The sequence below is a fragment of the Eriocheir sinensis genome, unplaced genomic scaffold, assembly GCF_024679095.1.
Source record: "Eriocheir sinensis breed Jianghai 21 unplaced genomic scaffold, ASM2467909v1 Scaffold53, whole genome shotgun sequence".
NCBI lineage: Eukaryota > Metazoa > Arthropoda > Malacostraca > Decapoda > Varunidae > Eriocheir > Eriocheir sinensis.
In genome coordinates, this window is record NW_026111865.1 from 457107 (window position 1) to 465454 (window position 8348).

The following is an 8348-nucleotide window of genomic DNA, read 5'->3' on the forward strand; positions in this document are numbered from 1 at the left end:
TTTTCTGTGTGTGCCCTTGAGCTGCCTCCTTTGTTGTAAAAAAAAAAAATCCATTTATAACCTTCGATCAGGCCTCCTCGTCACCTTTCTATAGAGAGTGTAGATTTCAATAATTCAGTCTATCCATCCACACCTGTCTATCTACATCTATCTATCTATACATCTATAGCTATCTATCTATATATATCCATCCACATCTATCTATCTGTCTATATCTATCTATCTACATCTATCTATCTATCTATCGAACTATATCTATCTATATCTATCTATTTATATCTATCTATCTCTCTCTCTCTCTCTCCCTATGTTTGTGCATATATATATATATATATATATATATATATATATATATATAGATATATATATATATATATATATATATATATATATATATCACCCAAAGTTAAGAAGTCACATGTATATAACGCATGCCATGGAACTATTCCTTAACCCGGCAGCGTCGGTGGACCCATTTTTGGGCTCCCGCGAGTCGGTCCGCTGAAACGGCGGACCCAGTTTTGGGCTCGGCTCAAAACGCCAAATTTGAGCTAATTGTAGGCGGTGGCGGCATAGAGCAACCCACAATGCATGAACTCGGTCATTGTGGTGGTTGATTGATCTTGAGGTGGGCTTATTTGTCATAGGTGGTGATGTAAGGTCATGGCAGACTGAATTAGCTATCCATACAGCAATCACTTGTCAAATTCTCTAAAGTAGACAACAAGTGACTCTCGGCTAGATGCCACGTGTCACGAGACTTTATTTTGTAACAAACACCACCCAAAAAGAATGGAGTTTGAGTATAAGTAAATATTTTTAACGGCTTTATGGTTATGAGAGGAGTACTCTGATGTACGTTCCATGCTCTTTTCTTAGTCTCAAAATGCAGTGTAATGTTGCCGTTTCTCGGCCACTTCTCGGCTTTCCCGTAGCCGACGCCCACGGGTTAATGAAGGCTGTTACGCTGCTGCTCTGCGGTAGATGTATCGGTGAGCTCGGTAATAACCCGCCGGTCACAGCAGGGCAGGGACGGACGTCCGTCACGGTCGACTACTACTTTTTAAATGACTTATTTCACTCCGAAGGGCGCTCCATGCATAGTTTTTGGTGATTTTCGACTGCAAGTGACATATAGTTCCTTAAAATAGATATATTGAATGATATACTAGGCGATATAAGTTTTTAGGAAAGTAACGAGTGTCGGAGCATGTCCCCATTGGATAATGTTTTGGGATGGATCCTCTCGCCGCGGACCTACTTGGCGTTCTGCCGGGATGCGGTATGATATCCTGGGTCGGTCACTCTTTTCAGATCGGTCAAAATATCTCGCTACACCGGCCAACTTGCTCGCTCGACGAGGACTGGCGTGTCACTGATGGTAGTGCATCGTCGTCTAAGGTTTATCCCCATGTAGAGGGAACAGGGTCTTTGGCCGTACGGCGGCCCGGTAAGGGAGTGTCGAGGCGATGCAAGTCTCGTTGCGGGTGTAGGGGACGCCTCCGCCGGCAGTAGCACAGTGGAGACACGGGAGCCCTGGGCTACCCGTAGCAGATCCGGGTGAGGAGTGCATCGTTGTTGTTGTTGTTGTTGTTTTATGTTTACCAGCTCGTTGACTGGATGGGCTATGGTTAGAGCCCGGCAGAGGAGCTAGGCTTCAGGCCATGAGGCCCTGCCTAGCTGGTCGGGGGGCACGGGTGCCTCTGCACCCGTAGCCGGAGCCGAACTAGCAACTCAGCAGTCTATAAGCTGGCTCAAGGGCCAGGGGCGGTATACACAAACGTTCTTAGCATCGCTAAGTGCACTTAACGGCAAAGAATCGTTAAGTTTTCTACTTAAAATGGCGCCGAGCCGCTTAGCGCTGGAGCTGGAGCACTTAGCGGGCGGAAAATTTAAGGCGGGGAAGGGGCTCCCATAGCACCGTTAAAGAAGCGTAAGTGGAAGTCAACACTCACAACATGGCGGGTGCACTGCAGGACGGAAGACCTCTCCTCAGGCGTTATTTACCTCGTAAGGACGTCTTTGAAGCCCTTGACGATGCTGAACTCCTCAGGAGATATCGTCTGGATCGTGCTGGGATCTTGTTTGTGACGGACTTAGTGAGGAGGACCTTGGAAAGTCCTACAATGAGGAACAATCCCATCAGTGCTGAGTTGAAGGTGTTGATAACATTGAGATATTTGGCTACAGGCAAGATGCAGCAATGTAGCAGTGATGACTTTGGACCCTCGCAGCCTACCATAAGTCGTGTGATTACTCAGACGCTGGATGCCTTGTGCTCAAAAGAAATAATCACACGCTTCATAAGGTTTCCAACTGCAGTTCCTGAAATTCAACAGAGGAAAGCTGCTTTCATGGCAATAGCAGGCATGCCAGGCATTGTTGGGGCCATAGATGGCACTCACATTAGAATTGTGGCCCCAAGAGACTATGAAGAAGAATATGTCAATAGAAAAAACTACCACAGCATCAACACCCAGCTGGTTTTCGATGCTGGGTATAAAATTCTGGACGTTGTGGCAGACTGGCCAGGGTCTGTTCATGATGCCCGCATCTTGCAGCACAGTGGGCTTCAGCAGCTGTTTCAGAGTGATGAAATGCCTGCTGGATCCCACCTTATAGGAGGCAGTGGCTACCCCTCCAAGCCATGGCTGCTGACCCCATACCGCCAACCACTGACTGATGACCAAAGAGCCTATAACAGGTATGCTTATATTTAACCTCTTGGTGTTAAGTCACCACGTTAGGTTAGGTAAAATTTGGTAGGTCGTTTAGGCCGTGGTCCCTTTAGGCCGAGAGTCGTTTGCGGTAGGCCGTGATCCCCACAGGCTGAGAGTTGTTTTGGTCATTATCTATTTATGCCGAGAGTCATTTATGCCACGACTCTTTAGTCCGTGGGTCATTTAGGCAATATTGAGAACTTTTTTATGAAATGATGATGAGGTATGTGTTGAATTAAAAAAAAAAAAAACATAAGTGTTTGAATACTTTTAATGACAATATAGGGGCTACCTTTGAATAAAATGATTGTTTTTCTTAATTGTTTTAATTAAATTGGGATCTCGTCCTAAACGACTCAGCCTTAAACGATCATGGCCTAAATGGATCACGGCCTAAACGACTTGAACTCTCACCTCTTGCAAAGTTAATATGAATTCTTTCTTGGGCCCTGAATGCAGTGCGTTAAAAAATACACCCGAGGGTGGCAAAGCCTCCCATTAGATCACGCTATGTGTGGGGCCAACATGGTACATGTGAGGCTGCCAGGGAATGCCATCTCCACTATGATTCTAACCTCTAACCACTTAATTTAGAATGTACAACTTAATCAGTTAGGATAGCCCCTAACCATGACGCCCTTCAGTGACGGCTACACATTTACCTTGAACAGGTTCCCAGATGGCCCCACATAAATTGACCCTAGTGACCAAGGTTGCACTGCATTATTTTGTGTTGGTCACTAACACCTATAATTTAATATGCAATTTAACTTACATATCAGAAACTAGCACTTATCCATAAAGCCGGTATTTCACGGGAACGATTTTGATCGGGACCTTCGGGCGGTTTCGCTGAGCTGCTGAGGGAACATGACATGCACTAATCACACGAGGACACTACGTTTGATGGGCATTGGGCAATCTTGGTCTTGATCTTGACTTTCGGGGACCGTATACCTACTTTCAAGTAGAAATAAATGTTCATTAATTTCTGTCAGTCATATTATGTTTTAACATACATATTTTTAAACCAAAAACAAAATTACATTTACAATAAATACACACCTCACCCTTCCTCACCTCACCTGGATGAATGAGATGAATTGAAGAGTTGCTCAGTTTAAACAAATACGGTTGGAGATTTAAATGTATCGTTAACAATTTTTAAAGACAGGAAAGGCAGAAGATGACTTAATGACAAATGCTCACGAGTAGTATTGTGGAGTGAAAACACTGGATTGCAAAAGACTTGCCATAATCAGAACCCAAATAGGAATAAATATGATGTATGCAAAGTCACTACCTATAAATATTCAAAGTACTGTACGTAGTATAAAACAGAGAGAGAGAGAGAGAGAGAGAGAGAGAGAGAGAGAGAGAGAGAGAGAGAGAGAGAGAGAGAGAGAGAGAGAGAGAGAGAGAGAGAGAGAAAGATCGAGTGGAGGGTATGTATAAACTACTATAAATAAACTTTATGAAGCCACATATAAAAATTCAAAGTAGTACAAGAAAGTGGAGAGAGAGAGAGCGAGTTTGAGGCTGACGTGAGCGGGCTGCCTGAGAAGCAGAAAATAGCTCCTGCCTATCTGCTCTAGTACCCCTTCTGGTCCATGAGTGGAGCCCCATCTGTCAGCATTTTGCTTACGGACAGGGCCTGCACAACCAAAATTGTTCCCGTGAAAAACTGCCTTGAGTAAGGGCATTGTTTTATAATGTTTGTTACATGTCAAGTATTGCAGCCTTTTTAATCATAGTGTATCTATTTGCAATGCCCACAAGAAAACAAGAAGTGTAGTTGAGAGGGGTATTGGTCAGCTGAAACGGCGCTTCCACATTTTGCATGGGGAAATCAGACTTGACCCCAAGAAAACATGCAAAATCATTGGTCTGTGCTGTTCTGCACAACATTTGCAAAGATAGAAATATGCTGTTGCCAGAAGATCTTCCTCCTCTCCCTGAGGATTATCATGGTGAGGTCAATGAGGAGGCCCTGGAGCGACCTCAAGATGGTATTCGCTACAGGGATGACTTTGCTGCACTTCACTTTGGGTGAGCATGTTTAAATTGGTAGTTTATTTTTACACACATTGTTTTTTTTTTAAAGATCCTTTATAACATTTATTTTTAACACCTTATTACATCTCTTTTGAATGATTTTGAGGACAACTGTTATGAGGATGTATTGTTCTCTGCCTGTACCACTCAATGCAAATTTTCTTTTTTTTTTCGTGTTTTTAGTAATCAAGTGTCAATTATATCACTGGACAAATACCTTAATAGATAGTTTATTGAAACAGCAAATTGTACTGCACAAACACAAAAAAATAATATTTGCCTCTGTTACTTTTTATTCTCCAAAGATAATCATTGTTTAAAAAAAAATCTTTCATCTGGTGATAAAAGAATTGGATGGCATTATTGTTATATGCTTTTACATACTCTAATACTTGTATTTCAGGGCACGACACTAAGGTCCCACCAGTCAGGCAAGTGCTGTGGTAGCTGTCGCAAGGTGGCCAACAGAGATCTACTCCGTCCCATGGGAAAATGCTGCCCCTGTGAGGGACACCGCATTCCAGAGATGGATCTACAGCTTTTCTTGCAAACACCTGAGTGTGTGGTACTTTTTTCGATTCAGATACTCTTCTTCATACTCCTTTTGTGCCACATCTCTAATGCGAAGTGCCATCTGTGGCCCCAACAATGCCTGGTATGCCTGCTGCTGCCATGGGTAATTAGAGTAATCACACAACTAATGGTAGGCTGCAAGGGTTCAAGGTCATCACTGCCACATTGCTGCATCTTGTCCGTGGCCAAATACCTCAATGTTTCCACCACCTTCATCTCAGTTCTGATGGACTTGCTCCTCATTGTAGGACTTTCCAAGGTCCTCCTCACCAAGTCTGTCATCATCAATGTGGGAGCAGGGGCGTACCTTCTGTGTATCCATGGCAGGGGCGGAAGCTGGGAGTTCAACAACCACCAAGCTGCTCTAGCATAGTCGTGCCAACATGGAGCTTTGTTCAACCACATCCGCATACAAACTAAGTATAGTGTACTATATGGCCAGTTTTCATGCTTATTGTTTTATTTTTATTGTTTGCTTTACTTTCTTGCTATTCCTGTATTGGTCATGTGATTTTTAAACCTCAGTTGTTAAATGCCCATTTGAATTATTGCCTTTTTAGTAGCTATCAGTAGTTAATAAATCTAAAGACTATAAATTATAAAAATAGGTAAATTAAAGTAATTAAAAAGAATTATAATCCTTTAATGAACACTTTACGAACATCTCTGAGATTCACACTTCATGAAGAGAGGGTTGTACTGGCACACAAGCAAAGATACCAATATCCATCATGTTACATGTTATTATAAACCATTTCAGCATGCATAACTGACCCCTTTAAATTATGCCTGGCAAAATTCTAGGTGCACACAAGCAAAGATACCAATATCCATCATGTTACCTATTATTATAAACCATTCCAGCATGCATAACTGACCCCTTTAAATCATGCCTGGCAAAATTCTAGGTGCACACAAGCAAAGATACCAATATCCATCATGTTACATGTTATTATAAATCATTTCAGCATGCATAATTGACAGCTTTCATTCATGCCTGGCAAAATTCTAGGTGCACACAAGCAAAGATACCAATATCCATCATGTTACCTATTATTATAAACCATTTCAGCATGCATAACTGACCCCTTTAATTAATGCCTGGTAAAATTCTAGGTGCACACAAGCAAAGATACCAATATCCATCATGTTACCTATTACTTTAAACCATTTCAGCATGCATAACTGACCCCTTTAATTAATGCCTGGTAAAATTCTAGGTGCACACAAGCAAATATACCAATATCCATCATGTTACCTATTATTATAAACCATTTCAGCATGCATAACTGACCCCTTTAATTAATGCCTGGTAAAATTCTAGGTGCACACATGCAAAGATACCGATATCCATCATGTTACCTATTACTATAAACCATTTCAGCATGCATAACTGACCCCTTTAAATCATGCCTGGCAAAATTCCAGGTGCACACAAGCAAAGTGAATATGCATCATGTTAAATATTATTTTAAAGCATTTCTGCATATAAAGTGTTGTTATATATGAGGCATGGAGGCAAATAAAGGTTAAATAATTCAAACAAATCTTCCTTTTTTAGATACAGATTGCCCTTCTGATGATCCTTCCTGAAGTACATATTCATTTCAGAATGTTTATGCAAATTATAAATGCTGGTTATTACAACGGCGTCTGTATAACTAGGGTGTGTAACCCCTTTCATTTACTCAGACATCCACTCCCAGATAGATAGAGAGAGAGGCGGGAGGGGCGGGATGTGCATGAGACATGGAATCTGAGTGTGTGTCCGAGAAAATGAAAGGGGTTACACACCTTAGTTATTTAGACGCTGTTGTAGTACCATGTATTTATAAATAGCATCAACACTCTGAAATGACTGTGTAATTCATGAAGGATCATCGAAAGGATATCTTTATCTGAAAAGGAAAATTAGTTTGTAATGTTTTTAACCTTCATCTGCCTCCATGCCTCATATCCAACAAGACTGTATATGGTGAAATAATATGATATGGCTTTCAAAAATGCCAGAAAGAAATGACTTGTAATGTTGTGAGGATTAATAATTTTTTATTGTTTTCCATTTCCTTCTCTTTTAGCCCTATAATATTTTTCCTGTTCTTTACAAAGATCCCTGTAAGCCTCCCACCCCTGCCTCATGGCAACCAAAACCCCATCCATTAAGTCTTGCCTTGGGGTTGTAAATCTGCTGTCCTGCGTGGTGCTTGGTGGTGGTGGTGGTGAAGGTGATGGTGATGGAAGAGGCAGTATCGGTGGGTGCGTTGATTGCGGGAAGCAATAGTCATGAAAGTCAAGAGCATCGTGTGTATCCTCTGCCTTTGCCTCTGCCCCTCTGGTGGATCTTTAAAAAAAAATGCAGTTGTAGAAATAGTACACAAAATTATTTCAATTAACATGTGAAGTTTAAATGAGACTGGAATTTGTTGAAAGAGTGATTAACTGTTGGCTATGTAAGTTATATACAACTTGTTTCATTATAGGGAGGCGGTGGCTGAGTGGTTAGCGTGCCGTCCCTACATTCGGCACGTTGTCCATGGTGTGGGTTCGAATCCGCCGCTAACCTTTTCAGTCACCACCAAGTGGCCTAAGACTACCCACGTGCTGCCCTGAAGACCACCTATCAACCCGGACTTTAGAGGAAGATGTACAGCACAAGCGAAATCAAGAATGAGCTCTGGGGGCCACCATGAGCCAAAAAAAATAGAACCACTCTAAACAAAAGGCAGTGCCATGACGGGCCTGGGCCGACCATCAGGCCCCTATGAATCAGCAGACAAATTAGCATACAGTAGTTACTTGTGCCACAACCACTTTGTTTTCAACTATAAAAAATCATCAGATCAGTACATCCTATTCACCTCATGACATAAATAATATGGAGAGAATGTAGCTGTACTCATCATAATGAAGTGAGTCAAGTGACAGATGCATTAAGCTTGGTAGGAGGAAAAAAAAAGTGAATGGCACTTATAAAGATGGGTTAAGGAATCAGGAACCACT

General features: G+C 41.9%; 1 long non-coding RNA gene across 1 annotated transcript; it reads left to right on the forward strand.

Moving 5' to 3' along the window:
- Positions 1-4617: 4617 nt before the first annotated feature.
- Positions 4618-8017, forward strand: LOC126992957 (uncharacterized). The gene is made up of 4 exons (XR_007747194.1): positions 4618-4769; positions 5179-5333; positions 5597-5768; positions 7829-8017. It is a non-coding gene; the product is annotated as an uncharacterized LOC126992957 (long non-coding RNA).
- The last annotated feature ends 331 nt before the right edge of the window (positions 8018-8348 follow it).